The 19,433-nt window shown below is 42.2% G+C and overlaps 1 long non-coding RNA gene across 1 annotated transcript in view; it reads right to left on the minus strand.

Moving 5' to 3' along the window:
• Window positions 1–5,163: 5,163 nt before the first annotated feature.
• Window positions 5,164–19,433, minus strand: part of LOC116963168 — a 264,806-nt gene continuing 250,536 nt past the window's right edge. The window contains exon 7 of the long non-coding RNA XR_006166889.1: window positions 5,164–9,933. This is a non-coding gene — a long non-coding RNA (uncharacterized LOC116963168). The remainder of the gene's footprint in view (window positions 9,934–19,433) is intronic.

The following is a 19,433-nucleotide window of genomic DNA, read 5'->3' on the forward strand; positions in this document are numbered from 1 at the left end:
TTTTTAGGAGAAATCCTATGTTCAGTGTTGTGATTGCTTATGACCACTTTTCAGTCTACAATATAAAGTTGTACAAAAAATGTTTTGGTAATACAAAACATTAAAATAGACCAGTGAATACATGTTGAGTTCTTATTGCATACATCACAAATATACATGGGAGTGTTGAGCTGACTCATCAAGGATGAAACAAAACCCATAAAAGCATATTTATTAAACAGTGCTGTTTTTCCCTATTTTGTTCTCCTTCTGATGTGATTTGCAGTGCTGCAAGCAAGTGATTGCAGCAAGACTAGAGTTTTAACTGAATTTATTGGTCTCCATCATTATGCAGCGCTGGACTACAGCCAAAACTTCACTGCCCTGCATTTCTCCTAACTGTCTCTGCAACAGAAATAACCAACTCATCTAGAAATCTTCAACTACAGAACACTGCTGTTCCAAAATTCTGGCCACCTTCCAATTTTTTTGCATGATCCAAACTCTTATTGAAGTCAACACATATGAGGCAGCCAAGACTACCTAAAGCTATCAAGAAGCCAAGGTTTATGGGAGAGAGCTAGTTTAAATAAAGGGTATCACCTCCCCTTACTACCACCACCAAACCAAAACCAGTGTCAGTCAGGCTAAGCAAAGAAGGCAACCAACTGTTGGCAGTACTTGAAAATCCGGAGAATCCCTTTGGAGAATTGTGCAAGCAGGTGCTGCACCCCGGTCAGCCCAGGGCACAGCTCTCCAATGGCTCCACTAGTGCCAGGCTTTTACTCAGTCTCATAGCTCTGATTTCAGATGATCTACTGTTTAAAAATACACAACCTCATTGATCTGCACAGCACGAGTTCCCTGCCCTGCTTCTTAGGAACGTATCATAATGCGAATACCTGGTTTGTGAAATCAAACATCATCTGTCCGTTTGGGTTCCTTGGCCTGCCATTTGCTTGTTGCTTCTAACAGAAATGAGATTACTCTTATAAACCGAGGGAAAACATTTTGGAGTGCAGTGCTTAATCTTCACGTCACGTGTTCAGCTAAACTCATATCAAATGTGAACGGACATGATAAATATAGGCACCAGAGGAGACTACTTTTCACATTTGCAAGTATCTCTTCTCAACCACAAAAATGTTGGGAACGGTGAGTATAATGCCAGAAAATCAAAATCCAATGCAAAGACAAGTGTGTTACTCCCTAGCTGTTAACAGAAAACACTTGATGGAAACAAGATCAACTATCTGTGACAGAGTAAATAGGGCACTGAAGTGCGTGGGAATTCCAGCTCCTTTATAAAAAGGATGTATCCATAAAACTCATGAAGGGACATAATCTTACCAAACATTGGAAAGGGGAAAAAAAAAAAAAAAAAAAAGGAACAAAACTTGCAGTCTCATCTGTAAGTTGTAAACAACTGCAAGTTTGAGTTTCAATGGAGTAATGTAAAGACCTGATGGAGATGACTTCAATAGCAATTTTAGCTCAGCTGAAAAATAGCGGTATGTGTGCCTGTGCATACACACAGGAGTTGCAGGTGAGAGCTGTAATACATTGCCCTCATTAGAGGTCATGAACAGGAGATTTAAACTAAGATGCATCAACTATTTTTTTCAACCGCAATCAAACCAAGTATGAAGCACGATGTACCACCTTCTCCATTCCGCATGTTTTCTGAATGATATAAATACTGCACAAAATCTATCAAAACATCCTCTACTAATTGCCGTTATTTTAAATGCCTCCAACCTTGAAATATCAAACAAATTTTGACCTCAGAAAGGCCTAATTTCTGTGTCTGTATGTAACAAAGAAAAACAGAGCAAACTCAGACACAACTGTGCTATACCTACCTCCCAATGAATAAATTAATTGAACATTAGTGTGAGTACTGTTTATTCAACACTAAAGGGTCAAAAAAAAAAAAAAAAAAGGAATCCACCATTAACTTCAATTATGATAACAGTGTAAGTTGCTAGAGAGCTAGAAGGCATTTCTTTTTAAAGATTGTTGTTCTGCCTCCCTCTACATTTCTATGAACTCTAGCTCTATAGGTCGAGACACAAGCCATCTCATTACCTGAGTTTCTGCAGCCTGTTAGAGATCGGATTCTCTCTGGTATATTGTCTTTTTCACTTCTTGTTTCATTTCATCAAAATTAAAGACATTTTATGATGAAAGCAGAAGTATACAGCAAAACATAACTATGGAGACTAATAGCAACTCAGCCTTAACTGCTTGGCAGTGAAGTGGTGTTTCCCCATGTTTTCTCATACTCAAGAGCAAATTGATAGTATATTACTCAAAAAAAGATTTTCAGAGGAAAAAAGAATGTAGAAATAGACACATCACACTTTGGAACAATAGCACAAAAAAGAGACATGTTCAGGGGAAAATAACAGATATGAAAGCCTGGCCCCACTGAATTCAAGGATAAAACAGCCATTGGTTTCAACAAGGTCACGATCTCTGTCAAGATCTGAGTCTGGATTCACTTTCGAAGTAGGTGTGGCCTAAGAGCAGGAGGGAAGAATTAACGATCGTATAAAATATATCTATCCGTCTTAAACAGCCCGCCATGCACTTCATTTTACATTGTTACCAACTACAGAAAGGGCATGAGTGGTTATGAAATCCATCTATCCAGGTACACCTTACTTTTCACCACACTATCCTTTTCGTTACCTTTGTATTACACAGTACCGTGATTTTGGTGGTGTTGCTGGTGGCAAATGGGATGACAGCATTAATGCAGCGGTTACGCTACACACCAGAATTGCACGAATTTTATGAGCCACTTTTCACCATGCACAAATCAGCACCATCCATCTTGACGCACAGGTTTCAGTACAACCCTGAGACAACTATGATTACGTTGCTGTATTTACAGTGCTGCATTTGTTTAAGTCATGCTTGTGTCTTGTATCCACATTCACACACAGGACATGCATACAGCATTTCTGAGTGTATAGGCACACACATCCATGGATGCAGGAAAAGAATGAATGTGGGAGTCACAAGAATGCTGCTCCTGGCTGATGGTAGTATGTTGCAGAATTTGTTTCCATATTAATGGATCACAGAAAAAAATCTTGTAAGGATTATTTTAATTTGTAAAACATTTGTATTCCCTACTGTACTGAAATAGAAGGAATGTGCCAACTGCCAGTCTTTTAAGAAATATGATACAAATCCTAGTACTTTTGGTTTGAAATCGTAACTGAAACACATTTGCTGCAGAACTGATCTTTATGTCCCTGGCAGGAGGCGAAGGCTGGGAGTCAATTCACTCCTTGCAGCTGTAATCCCTTCATGGGAATCTAGATGTGTTGCTCTATATCCTGTATCCTCTGATCATTTTCAGAAAAACAGAAAGTTGCAATGACATCACAAAATATGCAACAAATCCACGACCAGCCAAGACTTTGAGGTCAGGAATACACCAAGCAGCACAGCTTGTGTATCTCACAGATGCAAATGCAGGCAGGACTCTGGGTCTTTTGCTGGAAAAAAAAACCCCAAAATTATTGCCTGCATATGCCACCAGTAAATCAGCACTTGCTTAGCCACCCTAGAGCATGAAACTCAGCATAATAGATCTTTCATAGCTCACAGGAGAGGTCATGCTACAAGAATGTTGAACAGTACAACACAATCTTTTGTAGGTAAGCAACTTCAAGGTAGGGAGTGCAAGTTGTTGCAACAATAGAAACCTCAGAGGAGATCATCAGAAAATGATTAACATGTGTTTTCAAAGGAATGTGCACAACTGACAATATTTTCAACACAGACGTGTATTTTGAACTCCTCTGGCGTCCTGTTTCTTATGCCTTATACACACATATAGATCTCAGATTTTGGTTTTGTTTCATTAACTCCGTATTTCTGCTACTTACAATTACCCAAAGCATTATGATTAGATTATTGACACATTCATTTATTTGGAAAAATTCCCATTAAAGAGACTTTCAGAAAAGTAACCTAATGTTGAATACAATTTCTAGTGCACTGCATTTTTTATATTTAATATGTCACTTTATGGTTTGTTAGACCATCTGATTTGATGTTTGTTATAAATGTTCACTGTGTTGAAATCCAAAACATCAAGTATACTACTCTCTTCCACAGATTATACGCTTTGTATTGTTCGCTGCTTTTCTTTGGTCTCCTTCTTTCTTAGCAGGATTATACAAAAATAAATGACACTCAAATAATTTTTCTAGAAAATAGATTTCTGCTGAAATGAAGACAATAATTGCACACTCGTTTGGATTTGCTGAAGTCCAAGTTAGCTAATATCCCAGGTGAACTGGATGAAACTACAACTGGCTACAACCGACAAGGGCAAGAACCTCAACAGACAGTTGCACACAACGGCTGACCGTTGCAGCCTGAAAGCAAAGTTGCCTTTTTCTCCCATGAGGGACTGACTTCCATGCCAGCACGTCCCTTCTGCTAGCAAAGAGGCTGCCCACCTGGGCACGAGCCACCGAGGAGGCACCGGGATGGGTCAAACCTGGCCACGATCCAACCCTACTCTGTGATCACTTCAACCAGCTCATCACAGGGAAGGCAAGCGGGGAGGAGCGCAGTAGGCTGCAAGGCACAGAGGTAAGTTTGGAAGACCAGTGTGAAAACCACAGCCCGGGTGGGAAGCCACTGCCACCGACAGCACCCTGCATGAAAGCAGATTGAGAGATCAGGCTTTGATCAAGAGAGTATTGCTGAGGGAAGTGGGGCCAAACCTGCAGTTTTACTTTCTGGAGTCACCTCTAGGGACAGCCAAGGAGAATACAATTACTGGGTATCAAATAGTACCTCTCCACTTTCACTTCTCTAAAAAACTGTCACTCCACGGGATCGCTGGGAAGGAGCAGAGAAGGAAGTGGTGTGAGTTTCAGTAATGAATCAAGACCAGGAAAGAAACACAGGGAATCCAAATCTGTAGGAACTGAGTGCATTGCCTCGGCCACAAAACGCATCTGAATGCAGTTCCAGTTGCTTCCTCTTCATATCTTCCCGAGATCTCCAGGGGCAAAGGCAGGGGAGTTCTGCGTCCAGGGAGGCTGCCAGCCGTCCAGACAGACGTGCAGGCTGCTCACCTCCCTCCAAAAGGTCTCTCGTTCATTCAAATATTTCCAATGAAACCATTTCAGACACAAACGAGCTCACTACTTTTCAGCACCCAGTCACACTTTTTATTTTGTAATTCCAAAGACTTTTGAGTCCCTCTCCCCCATTCCCAGTTGCCTCTTACTCTGAAAATTCCCGATTCTTCAAGTGTGATGTCACGATGAGTTGCCATGAAAAAATCATTTAAAATTATAAGCACTAAATTATAACTTCTTTGCATGGTAAAAGATCACACAGAGGGGAATTGCATTTTAAACAAAGACCTTCTATAATTAGTGATAATAACAAAGGAAATATTCGTAATAACATCAAAGGATTATTCACTGAGTATTGTTTTTATTTGCTTCCTGAGGGAGCATAGAGTTTGCTGAAAAAATAACACTATTTTAGGCAGATGTAGATAAATAAATAAGGGCCATCTAAAAAAATCTAACTTCAAACCAAAGCCTGAGTAATACTCAAAAATCCAGAAGAGGTTCTCTAATTGATCTGATTACAGGCCAGGCATCAGTCTGCTGCTAGGTATGCAGTGCTGATACGTCTGTAGTACGTAAACACCTTTTCAGATGAACATGACACACGACACTGCAGCAGACCCTGGGCATCTGTCTCTGCATACAGGAGACACAGTCCGGGGATTAACTTCATCCACCAACATAAACACAGGACTAATTTTGTGAAGTACAGATAGATAAAAATAGTCAAGAGTAACGTTATGCAATAAAACCTGGTATATGTTTCCCCTTTCCAGACAAGGGAATCTGACATAGCTTCAAATAGAAAGAGGCGACAGTCTGACCAGAACACAAAATATATTCATTTCACTCCCTTCCAAAGAGACAGCATTTGAATGTCCTATACATTAAAGATGCATGCTCACTGTCATATCATTTCAACGGCTTAAATACTAAATGATGATCAAAAATTCACAACACTTCTGCCCTCCCCTGGAAAAAAAATAGGTCAAAAATAAATGGAAATAAACCGTCTTCTGCTCCTTTTTATGCATTTGAGAGAGTGGAAAAAAAAAAAATAAAAAAAACAGGGAGATAAATCTGCATAATACTGAACCGAATCTCTTTAATTCCAGTCAGCTTTTATCATTCAATCACTGAGTCTGTATGTGGAAAAATTCATGCTAATTCCCCCTAGCAACAGCCACAGCCTATCAGGGGGAGCCCTGCACCAGGCAGCTGCCAGCCAGCAAGAATAACTCTAAGTAGGTCAGGCCTGCATTTCTAAAAATGCCACGGTCTAGTAACCCCACTGTCCCGTCTGTCTGCCCTGCCCCATAATAACCTCGATTGCTTGGTGACACAATGACATACTACCCTGTTAGAGCGCAATCAAATCACTCTGCATTATTCTGCTGTGAGCATCACTGCTGGATGAAGGACCTGTCGAGGGGCAGCATTAATCAGACAGCCATTCATGTCCACTAGCACTTCGCTCTGGAGATGGGGCCTGCATTAATGACCAGCTGTTTGAACCAACACAAACAAAATAATGTCTTCCACCCTGTTGGCTGTGCAGAATACACTATTCTAATCAGGCAGGTTATGCTCATCGACTAAACCTAAGATGTAAATTAAACAGCCCCAGACAATGCCAGCTTTTGTAACCTTCTATTAATTAAAGTAAGTATATTTAAATTATACTACACAAAATTCAAAGAGCTATTGGTTTAATATACAGAGTCACCTCCTCCTACAAATTTGTGTTCGCAGTCCAAAAAAAAAAAAAAAAAAACAAACCAAACCAAACCCACTGCTTGCATAATGCAATCTACCTATCCTGGTAAATTAAACAGTGACATAAACGGAGCTGAACTGCACCCGACTTCTGCTGGGAGCAGGGAACCACGCCAGGCTTCTGGCAAATGGGCGGCGTGAACACCGACAGCCACGCACGCTGAATATTGTGGAGGGGCATTGATCAAAGCCCTCTAAACATCTCCCAGCCACAACACTGAGAAAGGGCGGTTGGAGCAGATTAAGCACCCCCTGCGATTTCGCTGCTTAAATGCTGCCGAGTTGCCGGCACAGACCTGAAACTAATGTCGGAGCACAGAAAGCTCCTGGTGGGGTCTGGGCATGTGCCTTTAAGAGCACATTGCCCCACACGTCCCCCGTCCCCCCACGGCACTGGGGACTTGCGCGTGGCTGCAAGATGCTGCATGAAGCCCTTCCCGCTCCCCGTCACCCTTTAACCAGAGAAGCCTGAATATAAACCACACCAGACCCCAGCGAGTCTTCTCTGGGGCGGTATCTCGGTATCAAATCTGTAACGCCAGAACAGAATTTTGGCATGCTTGCTTTGTGATTAATTACACCCTCCCTTTTAAACACCTCTGTGCAGCTCGCCAGTCTCTCCTCTCAGAGCACACCTCCGTGTCACACACCTGCCTGTACAGGGCAGAGCTGGGAAAGACATTTTCTAGGGTACATGGTTCGTTTGCATTTTTTTCTGAAGGTTTCACACTTTCACTCGGTGAATGCGTGCCCTCTGACAACCCAATAATTCAGTCTTCAGTGCTGCAGAATTCAGCAAGCCTCATACATGTAATCCATCCACATTTGATTTAGGAACACAGCAGATTCATTAATCCATTTTGCTCTTTCTTGTTTGAACCAGGCTTGATAACCAGGTTATGACTGTCTTCCTTTGCTTTGTGGCACACATCACATAGCTATTCTTGGAGAGATACTGTCACCGACGTAACCGTGGACTCCTAATTACAAGCTGCTGACATTTTGCTCGTCTCTACAGCTTAGAAGCTGTGAGTTAAGAGTTTCTCTTCCTCTTCCTTGCTTGCTTTAAACCGCCCAAGTTAGAAGCACACCACAGTTTCAGAAAGGTATAGGAGTGGCACAAACCCCTTTGCAGAGCCTGCTGTATTGCCAAGATTATTTTTCTTTAAGCAAACAGAAAACTACAGTTTGGGAGTAATAAGACTCCTTTGCCCCCAGCACAAGAATGTTATCCAACAGCTGGCTAAATATAATCCAACACACAGGGGTGCCTTTGTAGGCTGGGGAACAAATAGTAGAAGGGCCAGACAGGCGTCTTGCAGGGTAGCTCACCATGACTATTGGGAAATCCCCTTGTACACATTTTAGGATGACATTATGGTCTATGGATTTGTATAAAAGGAAAAAAAATGAAGGGGGAAAAAAAAAAAAACAAAAACAAAAACAAAAAACACCTCTTTCTTAGCAGGCAGCTGCTAGAAGCCATGCCAAGTCTCACTAGCTGAGTGCGGCACTTGTTTCCCCTATTTCTGCATTGTTCAGACGTGGCCAAGCCGAGCTGCCTACCAAACTAAATATGCCTGTACAGTGACAAGTCTACCTGCTCTAAAAACACGGTCTCCCCCACGCGTGTTCGGCAATATAAAATATATTCATGTACATTTCAGAGAAATCTATTGCCAAACGTGAGCATTGCCTTTTCTCAATAGATGAAGAATCCTTTTTAATTAGAAGCCGATTTTGAAATTCTTAAAAAAGAAAAAAAAAAAAAAAAAAAGTAAATATTAAGCTGAATATAAAATGCTCAATTTTCTCAGTTGAGCATTTAGCCATCTGATGACTGTGGTAGCCAGCTGGTCTAGAAGTCATCTGGGATGCATTTATTTTGATTAGATTGATCACATTTCTATTTACAGTATAGAATTTTTCACCATACTGAATACAGCTGTGTTTATAGAGATTTTAAGATGGAGAAAACGAAACACTCCCCCCCAGTTTCTCTCAGCACAGCACAGAAGATTCAGTGCTTCAAGGTGTTAAGCGGAAAGGATTTGCTTTCACATTTCTTAATTCTGTCTACATCTGTTTTCACAAAGTGCCGCCTCAGTCAGGAAATGGGTGTAGAGTTATAGCTGAAAATACAAGCTGCAATCAAGTCTGACCCAGCAAAGTGACAAACTTCCTCTATAAATTGGTCAGAAATGTTTGTCTTTCGTGTCTATACATGCTCACACACACACAAAAGCACATACATACATATATATACACACAGAGTACACACAGAGCGCGTGGTTGCTGTTTTCCCTGGGGATATCGCTGCAGCCACCTAGCTCATCAGTCCCCTCCCTGACAGCATCAGGAATGTTCGAGCCACAATTTACAGTCCCTCCGTCCATACATTGCTTTGTTAATCGAGCCATCCTCTCAGCAATGAGAATGCACAGAATCAGACAAACGGCACGTAGCATTTCTTCTTCTTTTGCATTTGCATTCACTCGCTCTCTCCTTCTCCCATGGCTTTGCCTTAACAGGCAGACATAACCGATACCTTATTTATCCATCTCCAGCACAACGCTGAGGTGAAACCCGACTGCAGCACTGTGGCTTCCCCTTGTTAATCCTCTGGAGCAGCAGAGGCTGGATTCTTGCTGCTGATGCCCTTGTCAAGCACTGGATTACTTTACATAATATTTCTTTAAGCTTTCACCCACCCCATCCTAGATTAACACCCCTCCTTTCTCCTCCATCCGTTCCCCCTCCCTCCTCCCCACAAAAGAAAACCCCCAAATCATCACATATCGCAACCCTTTGCTTCCAGAACCAACAGAAAAAAATGCGGCTCCATCTCTCTTCTTCCTTAGCAATGTGCAGACAAGTGAGTTTCGAGTCAGCCAAGCCGGGGTGAAGCACAGGCAGCGAGACTGCAGCAGCCCCAGCAGCAGCAGAAGCAGCAGCAGCCGCCCAGGTAAATGGGGGAAAAGCAGGCTGTGCCGAGAGCGGTGCAGCGTCGTAGCTGTAAGGGAAGACAATCTCGCTTCTTCCGAATGGTGCAGCTTTATGCCTGCAGGAACGGAGAAGAGGGAAGACCCAGAATTAAAAATAAAAGCCAAAACAGTGAAGAAGAAACAATAACTATAATAATTACTGCAACTTTATTTTTCTGGGCTTTGGGGGTTTCCTGGGGTGGTATGTATCTTTTCCTCTCCCTCCCCAAAGTCTCCTGTGTTGCTGGATGCTACTGTCCAAGAGTGCGGAGTCACAAAGGCTCACTCTCCAAAGCGCAACGAGACCAGCATCACATGAGAAACCACATGACGCACCCGAATCGGATGCTGATGTGGTCCACTGTTTCACTCAGGGGGAAAAAAATCTCAACCAAAACGTGCCCCTCTCTAGTGGTTAGAAAGAATTTCCCTTAAAAAAAAAAAAAAAAAAAAAAAAAGGCCCAAATATAAATATCTCCCTATCTATCCATCTTCAACACCAATGCTTCAGGAGACAGGAGAATGCTGTTCCACAGACACTAGCTGGATGGCAGCAATCTTACTTCCAGGCTACGTTATTCAAAGCTGATTCCCCTTAAGTGAATTCCTGAAAAGCATACTCCATGTCTTCATAACATGAACAGGCTCAGAAAACCAACTCCATTATTGTTCCCTGCAATCTGTACCCAAACCTGTGTTCTTAATAATTTATTTGAGACTAATAAACTGTTTGCCAAGACCACTCCTTTTCCCACTCAGCCCCACACTCATGAGTGACTACAGCAAGAAACAGAGGAGCATTCAGCATTTTCATAACTGCTAATTTTAGTAAATGCACCATCCCACAAAATAATCCGTAAAAAATGAGCAGAAGGGTTTTTTCCTCACGTATGGACATGACAGGGCTCTCTGGTTTGCGGATGGTGGCAATGTTTTCCTGACACTGCCGACACAAAAGCTTTCAATCCAAGTCAAGAAGCAAACGCCCTTGCCTGCCAATTCCTGCAGAGGTGTTGCGCCACACTGTTTAACGCAGAAACATCTGGACACACCTGGCAGTCCCCAAATAAGAGCGTGCAGCTCCGCAGCACTGTTCCCTGTCAGCGCACCAGCAGTTAACATCCTTGGTAGTTTTACCATCTTGCCTACAGGAACATGGAACCGAGGGACTGGTTGACTTGAGAAATGAAAGCAAAAAAAGCTGACCTTGATGATCGATGGAATTGCTGCTGCGTAAAGTTATCATCCAACAAACAGTTAGCAGTTTGTAGCTTGTTTTACTCCTAACATTTGTTCAAGTGACAGAGCAGGTGGCACAGAGTCCTCCATCCCCTTTGTTTGCAAAAGCCAGGCACCACCTCGCAACGCTGTGCTCCCTGGCTCTTCACACTGAAACCGTACACAGTGTCGGGGAAATGTAAGACGATAGCTGCTGTGAATCCGCACAGCTGTTTTGCGCAAGATCCCGTTGCAAGCTCCGAAGTTATGTGATGGAGATCAAGCACAGAATTCCCCAGAAAGAGAGAGAGATGTCTAGCACTTACACGGGGAAGCGCAATCGGAGCAAAACCCAAGTGCTCTTTTGTGCCGATTTCAACCTTCCCAACTGTTCACGCAATAGCAGATTGCAAAAATTTGCACGAGGCAGTTGTAGCTTGTTCTCATTGGCTCCTATCAGAAAGAGGTTTTGCAATGGGCTGAATCTAGGAGTTGCCTAAATTCCACAAAAAATCCAGCTGTAGCATTCACCTTCAGCACACAGTTAGTGTTCAGGAGAGCTACAGAACTGCAAATACAGAAATCACAAGACTACCACAGTCATCCAAGGGTGTTTTCACCTGTGGGGTTAATAATTTCAGCCCTGGCAAGTCTTTGCTGGAAAACAATATTGGTACAGCTAAACTCAGACTGTAGCTAATGGATGTAATGCTGTATTTTCAGACACGGTGTCAGCTAATATGGAGGCTACGGATTACTTTTTCTCAGTCCAAAAGATAAATGTTATTGAGGCGGGGACTCAGTGCGGCAAAATAAGTATCTTCAGGGTTTTGGATTATGAGATGGGAGGAGCTGTCCAGGTGACCAGTCTCATTGTTCTTCACCTGTAACAATTACAATGGCATGGCTCAGAATGGCTTCTCGTCCATTCTCATTAGTTTCTAAGACAGAGCTGCAGGGGTTCTTGACTCTGTGAGCTGATGATCTTTCCCACTTGATACCAGTAGCTCATTTATCTGTTCTGACTTAGAATCACAGACATGTTGGTTGGAAGGGTCCTCTGCAGGTCACTGAGAGAACACCCTGGTTATCATCAACATTACATCAGGTCACCTGCAACTTTCACCCTGAAAACCCTCAAAGGTGGAGATTCCATAACCTCTCTGGGTAACCTCTTCCAGTACTGCACCTCCCTCCTTGGGAAAATAAATATGCAGGAAATAAATGTTCTTCCTCTATTTCTTACATACATAGCCTTCACTGCACTGCTAGTGGGTGTCGTGGTTTGAGCCTGGTTGGCAGCCAAACACCACGCAGCCACTCTCTCCCCCTTCTCTTCCAGTAATAAGAAGGGACAGAGAGCCAGGCTTGGGGTCCGAGATAGGACTGGGATGGGGAGAAAATTCCCCTTTATGGTCACGAGCAAAAGGCAGACCCGTTAGGGGAAGAAAAAAAAAACATCTATTTATTACAGACACTAACAACACATAACAGAGTAGGACAGTGAGAAACATTGCCACATCTTGAGAACACCTTCCCCCCACCCCTCCCTTCTTCCCGGGCTCAGCTCTGCTCCCGATATCTCTACCTCCTCCCCCAGTGGCGCAGGGGCAGGGAATGGGGGGTGCAGGCAGTGCTGCCACTTTCTTCATCTTCGGTGAGGGGAGTGTCCGGAACTTGTTCCTCCTGCTCCATCGTGGTCCTCCTCTCACAGGAGACAGTCCTCCACAAACTTTCTCCAACATGAGTCCCTCCCCTGGGCCGCAGCGTTCCCCACACTGCTCCGTCATGGGTCACCAACTTCCTCCGACTGGATTCCCTCCCATGGCTGCAGCCCTTCCCGAGCTGCTCCGGCGTGGGACACCCCCGCATGCTGCAATCCTCCCAGCGCTGAATTACAGCAGTGGGGCTGCCTTTTCCCACAAGACCCCAGCCTTCTTCGGGCACAGACACCTTGCTCAACCATGCAAAACACCTCACAGGCCATAAATCAGTGTCTGCTCCACCGTAGATCTCCATGGGTGGCAGGGGGGACGCCCTGCCGTCTCACCACAGGATCCAGGGGGGTCTCTGCTCCGGCACACCTCCCCCCTCCTGTCTTCCTCCGTTCCTCCACTGACCTTGGTGTTCACGCAGCTGCCCCAACTCCTCCTCACCAGTCCCACTGCTCCTCACCACGTCCCTTCTTAAATACGTTATCGCAGAGGCGCAGCTGATGGGCTCAGTTTTGGTGCAGAGGTGGAGCTGACTTGGAGCTGGGGGAGCTTCGAGAAGCTTCTCACAGGGGGCCGCTCCTATAGCCCCCTCCCCTGCCACCAAAAAACCCCACCACTCACTCAACCCAGGACAGTGGGAAATACTGAATTGCATACATTTTCCTAGATCTAACACTAATACTGAGATGAAGGCATCAAGGAATGAAGAAACTTTTCTTTTCATACTCATTCAACCAAGTTCAGCTCAAATCAAGTTCAGCACCTCCAAATTGTCACCATCTGATGATCATTTTGATATCTAGATGCTTCCCGTTCAACTGTTAACCAAACCACTAAAACCCCAGTGAACAGCCCGATAATGATTCCAGTGTTCTGCCATGTGTTACCCATGAGAAACAGGAGAAAAAACAAAGACCAGATGTGTGCGAAAGCCGATCTACTCTCTGAAGTCAGAATTAGGGCTGAACCAACATGACACCTAAGGGATGCTGTTTTTTTCAGAATACGCAATACAGGACACATTTTTCAAACTGATCTGAAAAGGGGGCCCCTACAGTATTTATAAATATATCCACAAGCTTGTGAAAAACCTCCTATGCAGGTGCATGATGTATGTACTTTTAAGTATGACCCAGAGATACACAGTCATGTTAGATGCAAATGAAGGGGGAGGGAGAGGAAGAGAGAAGAATTACAAAGAGACAGACCGGTCATAATTTCTTCAGAAATGTAAAAGACTGAGATGAAGAAAAGCTCCTTGTGAGAGACAGCCCTATGCACACAGAGCTTAAAAATCTAATTCTTACACTAAGAGCCCTTCAGATAACCTCCCCACTAAATTCTTTGATAGCAGCATGGGTAACTAACTCTTCCTTCCCTCTCCAAATCTCCAATATTAGTACTTTGCTCTGCTAGATAGTTAACCCTCTAACAGGGTTAGAAGCAGGCTTCATAGGCAGACTCTAAAGTTACTTGTTTAAAATTACCTTCTCAGTCCAACTCCACAGCATACAGTGAACGGAGAAGTAGGAAGTTGTTCAAACAGAACAGCTTGGGTTACTGGTAGGAATTTTTGGTTGACATCATTATTGCCTGAGTTCACGTGAAAGCTTTTAGACTGGAAGATGAGGAAAGAACAGGGCTTATTTTGGATGCTGCCTTGACAGGTTATCAATAGAAATTTTCCCAACACCAATTTGGTGCCAGCATTTGAAGATCTTTTCTCAAACATTTGATCATAAATCCTGCTCTGTGCTACCTTAGGGATACACTAGCTACCGCGGATTTGATATAACTGTCCACAGGGGTCAGGCTTTGGAACAAAAGATTCAGCAGCAGAGTAGACTCTAGGTTAACATGAAGAATTACAGCAACATGCAGAGAGCCCAAAATAAGCATAACTCATGGCTGCTTAAAGGCTACTGAATTTTGTGGAGCAAAAGGTGCTTTTCAACCAGATTCACTATACTTCTTCATATGGCTAATTACCTGCTTCATACAGTACTCTGCTACAACATGGATCCCTGGGAGTCTGAGATTCATTGAACATCACTGAAAATGACACTTTGAATCCCAGTTCTGAGACAGTTGCACTGTTACAGAGAGCAGGACCTAAATGCCTTTCAACACCAGACAAGTCTTAGGACTCAAAAGAGAAAAGCTACCCGACCGCCTTTAGGGCACCAGCTTCACTTTTTGGGAGAAGCCCCTTTTGGGTCTTATTTCCTGAAGTCAAAGGAAGCAGAACTTCACATTGGTTAAGCATAGCATGGGCACTGTGGAGACCAGACAGAAGTAACAGAACTTAAACTAAACAATTATCTGGCCAATGGTTTAACGTAAATTTAACTTTTTGCTTATTATAGCCAGAAACTGCCACTCCTGCATAGCGCTGAACACTGCCACCCAGGAAATAGGAATTGAAAAAAAGTTGATGCTTGGAGAAATGCTATAGTTTCAACTGAAGCAGAATGCCACTAATACACTTGAATATGTCAGTAAAATGCACAGTTGCTAATTTTGATAACAACGTACAATTGCTAAATTCTGCAAGGAGCGGTCCATTTGATTGCTTGATGGTTCTCATCAAGTATCAGGCTTTGGGTTTTGTTTTTCGATGACCTTTCCCTTTGTAATCTGTAGATAGAGAAATCGTTATCATTAGGCTTGAGGTTTCAACCCAAAAGCCAGGCAAAACTTGATGTTTCACTGAACTTGAAACCTCAAAGTGAACCTCAAGCGTGCAAACCTTATGGACTCAAACCAAAACAAACATAAGTCAGTGGACAAAAACCACAGAGCTGCACATGGGTCTGAGTACTGAGCCATGCTGGCTACTGGCCAGGGCATGAAGTGCCCTACGCTTCACACAAAATATCAGTTGATGTTTAGTGACCACAGGGTACGTCTAGACACACACTGCCATAGTTCAGGGACACTCAGGTCAACTTCATCTGAGAGTTCAAGTCCCAGCAGCAGTTTCTCTACAGTGTACAAAGCTCTTCAGTCAGGTAAAATAGCCTGTAAGGAGCTTTGTGTGACCACAGCTAAACTCCTTTGGTACTTGATGTGCTTCTTTAAAGCCATCTCCTGATATTGCTACGCTGCATGGCATCTGGAATGAAGATCTAACTACTCCCTCATACAAAAGGTATGTTTTGGCTGTCCATCCAGTTAAAAAAATAGCCACGACTCCACCTCTTGGTAATTTTCACTAGAATATGCCAGAATCTGTCTAGACCATCTTAGTGAATGCATGTAAAAAAAACATAGGGAAATGCTGCTTCTGCATTTTCAGCACAGAGACCTTCATCAGAAGAAACTGGTGAAGCACAGTTCTGCACTTTTCTCTTGCAGTCATCTGGAACCAGACCAATTTATTTGAATTCACTGATTATTCAATATTACACGTTGAAAAATTTCCCACATTAACTCTAGGTTCTACAGATGCATGATGGACAGTTTATTGCAACCAGCCTCCCAAAATTTTAGCTAATCCGTATGATAACACTGACCAAATACATTGGTATTTTCCAGCCCTTTAATCATAATATTTGAGATTCTGTTCCCAGTGTGAGTACAAATGCTACATTTAAAAGTTGAGTGATGTTTTTTCAATATTTACCCATGTTTAATCATTGTATGCTAGAAAATGCCTATGCACTTTAAAAGACTGAGTCTGCTTATCTTAAGTCCTGTGCTGTTGGATCCCTGCAAACTGCATGTGTGAGAAAGATGACTTCAGCAGCAGTCCTGGAGGGGAACAGAAATAGAAGAATTCCACGGAGCAGAATGTGACACACTGATGTAAATGCAACCAAATGATAAGCTTCCTAAGGTTAATATTCCCATTATTATTCTGACTTACTAGAATTTCCTCCAGTTAAGTTAGCCCTGGGGCCAAACTCTTCTCACAGTTCAAAAGCAAGTGACATGATGTATATCCCCGTGTAAAAGGGGTCAGGCCATAAGTTAATGTAGAGTATGGTAATTATTGTAATGATGTTAAAAGAAAATAAAATTTGTACAGAGGATTTGGAAGTGTGCGTTAAAACACCTATCACTTGAACACACAACTTGCAGGAAAATAGGAATGCTTCATTAGCCCACTCTGCATTTGACTTCCACTCTTTTTATTCTTCCCTTCTAATTTCCTGAAAGTGTACAATAACATTCTTTTGACAAAATTATTTAAAATTTAATTTTTACAAAACACATCACCTAACTTACATCACCAAAAACATGGCCACTGAACTGGACCACAAATCTTCCACTAGATCTGCATTCATTTTGCCTCATGACTTTGACTCTGAAACTCAAATGTTGCTTTGGTTAGTAAACCTGCACTTCCAGAAAAGAATCTAGTCTGAACACACAAATTCCTCATGTAAATACCATAATTTCCTTAAAAGGTCTTAAAGTCATTAGTATTGGGTTGGTGAACACAGAACAGTAGGAAAAGAGATGCAAATGCCAAAAAACAAAGAAGTTGTGTAATCTATTGGTTCTTCATGCAAAGCAATCTACAAATCCTAACGTGTTTTACTAGCCTGTGAGAAAGCTGTGTGATGAAGAGGTTACATGGAGATCAGAGCTGCACATGCAATAGCTGGAAGTTTGTTTGTTTGTTTCTTTAGATTATAAATTATAAGTTACGCAAGGAAAAATCTACAGAAACACATTACAACCAACTCCTTAGTGAAACTGCTGACAGAGCAGTTGATATTTGGTCTTGGGCAAAGGACTGGTTTCCTTTTGGTGGCTGCCCAGTTTTAGATGGGCATTTTACATGAAACACATTACAAGTTCAAAGTGGAAGAACTATGGTTTTTCACCTGTGAGTGGTTTCAACTTAGAATTCAGCATTACTGTCAGGAAGTCAGTTTTTCCATGATTGTTACTGTTAACACGGATTGTATGGCACGTCTCCAAAAGTGATAGAAGGACAAGGACCAAACTGTAAGAGCGACAGGCTGCTTCCAGAAACCAAAGGCACTACCCTGAAGTGAGAATAACCACACATTTAAACCCTGTTTGATGTTCTTATGACTCAGTTGCTTGGGCACCACAACGAACACATGCAAATACAACCCTGCATACTTTTTTTTTTTTTTATACATAGATATATACAAATATATATACTTACACATGCTTTTATATATATATTTATACATATATATTTATATGTATGTGAAGTGTACACATCTGGCTGAGATGGTGAATGAACAGATAGGAAAAAGAGCCAGTAGCATCAGTTTTTATTAGCAGTGCCTCCCACTCACTTTTTTACAGTTGCTTTTATCTCTGTCATACCTCAATCCCACCTCCACTTGGTTTTATATTACCTCACTTTGCAAACTTACAGTAAACTAACATTAGACATTTCTAAGAAGTGTCCTTCCTCCCAAACAACATTTCTATTGATATTTTGTTCGTAAAACATGAGCACTTTCAAGAGCTGTAGCCAGAATTTATAATTTTATAAGCATATATCTTGCTCATCATGGTGTTACTTTTTGCTGCTTTTCAGATATGAACATAAATTTGCCTATGTTGGCACCTTTTTTTTTTTCTTTTTTTTTACATCTAAACCGCTTTTGTAAAGCTGAATATTATTCAATGAACAGAATTCACAGTCTTCTGCCCTTGTGTGAGGCTTGTAACATTACCTAACTATACACAAGTTCTACAGGTCCATTTTCCTCTCCAGGCCCCCCCAAGCTGAGGTTCTGCAGATGAGTATTTACAAACACAACTGAAGTCAGTAGAAGTTGTGTTGTGGTAGTACGATTTAGAGCATCCCAAACTGAATACCCTAAACTGGTTGAGACGGCACTATTGCTTCTAAGCTTCAGCTTTGTGTCTGTAAAACAGGGATAATATCAGCCCTTCATCTCATGGGGATGTGACAAAGATGAATCAGATTGTGGATCAGTAAGATAATGCGCGCGTTAGCTGATGACAAAGCATATCTCTGTCTGAAGCAGAGTAAACACAGTAAACAGAAGGACTGAAAACAAAGTGACAGGTGTACGCTGATTTGTTATACCCATCCTGCTCAGGGAAAGCAATGGGAATTTCCAGGAGAATAAAGCATGTCTGGTCAGGCACACAGAGAGTGAATGGTCATGTACAAACATACACATCACTGAGGGACAATTTGACTGCTGGTGTTTCCTCGCGTTTAAGTATTTGTGCCTGAAACCTCATAAACTTTCTTCTAACTTACCTCTGTTTGTAAAATTATAAATGGCATACTTTAAGTCATTATTCGTGCCATGGGAAGTAACAGGATGCATATTTCTGTTCAACTATAAACTTTAATCTTTCAATTACTTTAACAAACACTTCCTAATGGCAGTCCACCTCATCTGCTACTGTGCTAACCAAGCAGTGATCACAAAACTACAGCCTCTGGGGGAAATAAAAATATTAAAAGTAAAGTATCAGCAGAGCTTACAAAGGAAGGTGAGAAGACTATTATCAGGGATGAAAACAAACTCAAAAGAACAAACTGAAGAAAAAAAGCAACATCTCAAATTTATTCAAAAGCCCTAAAATTAGATCTATTTAAGCTCATGTACTAAGTGCTTGCTTACATTCTACCATCTTCAGTATGACAGAAGCACATAGGTAACTGGTCT

The sequence above is a fragment of the Tyto alba genome, unplaced genomic scaffold (assembly GCF_018691265.1).
Source record: "Tyto alba isolate M040663 unplaced genomic scaffold, T.alba_DEE_v4.0 Super-Scaffold_48, whole genome shotgun sequence".
Lineage (NCBI taxonomy): Eukaryota > Metazoa > Chordata > Aves > Strigiformes > Tytonidae > Tyto > Tyto alba.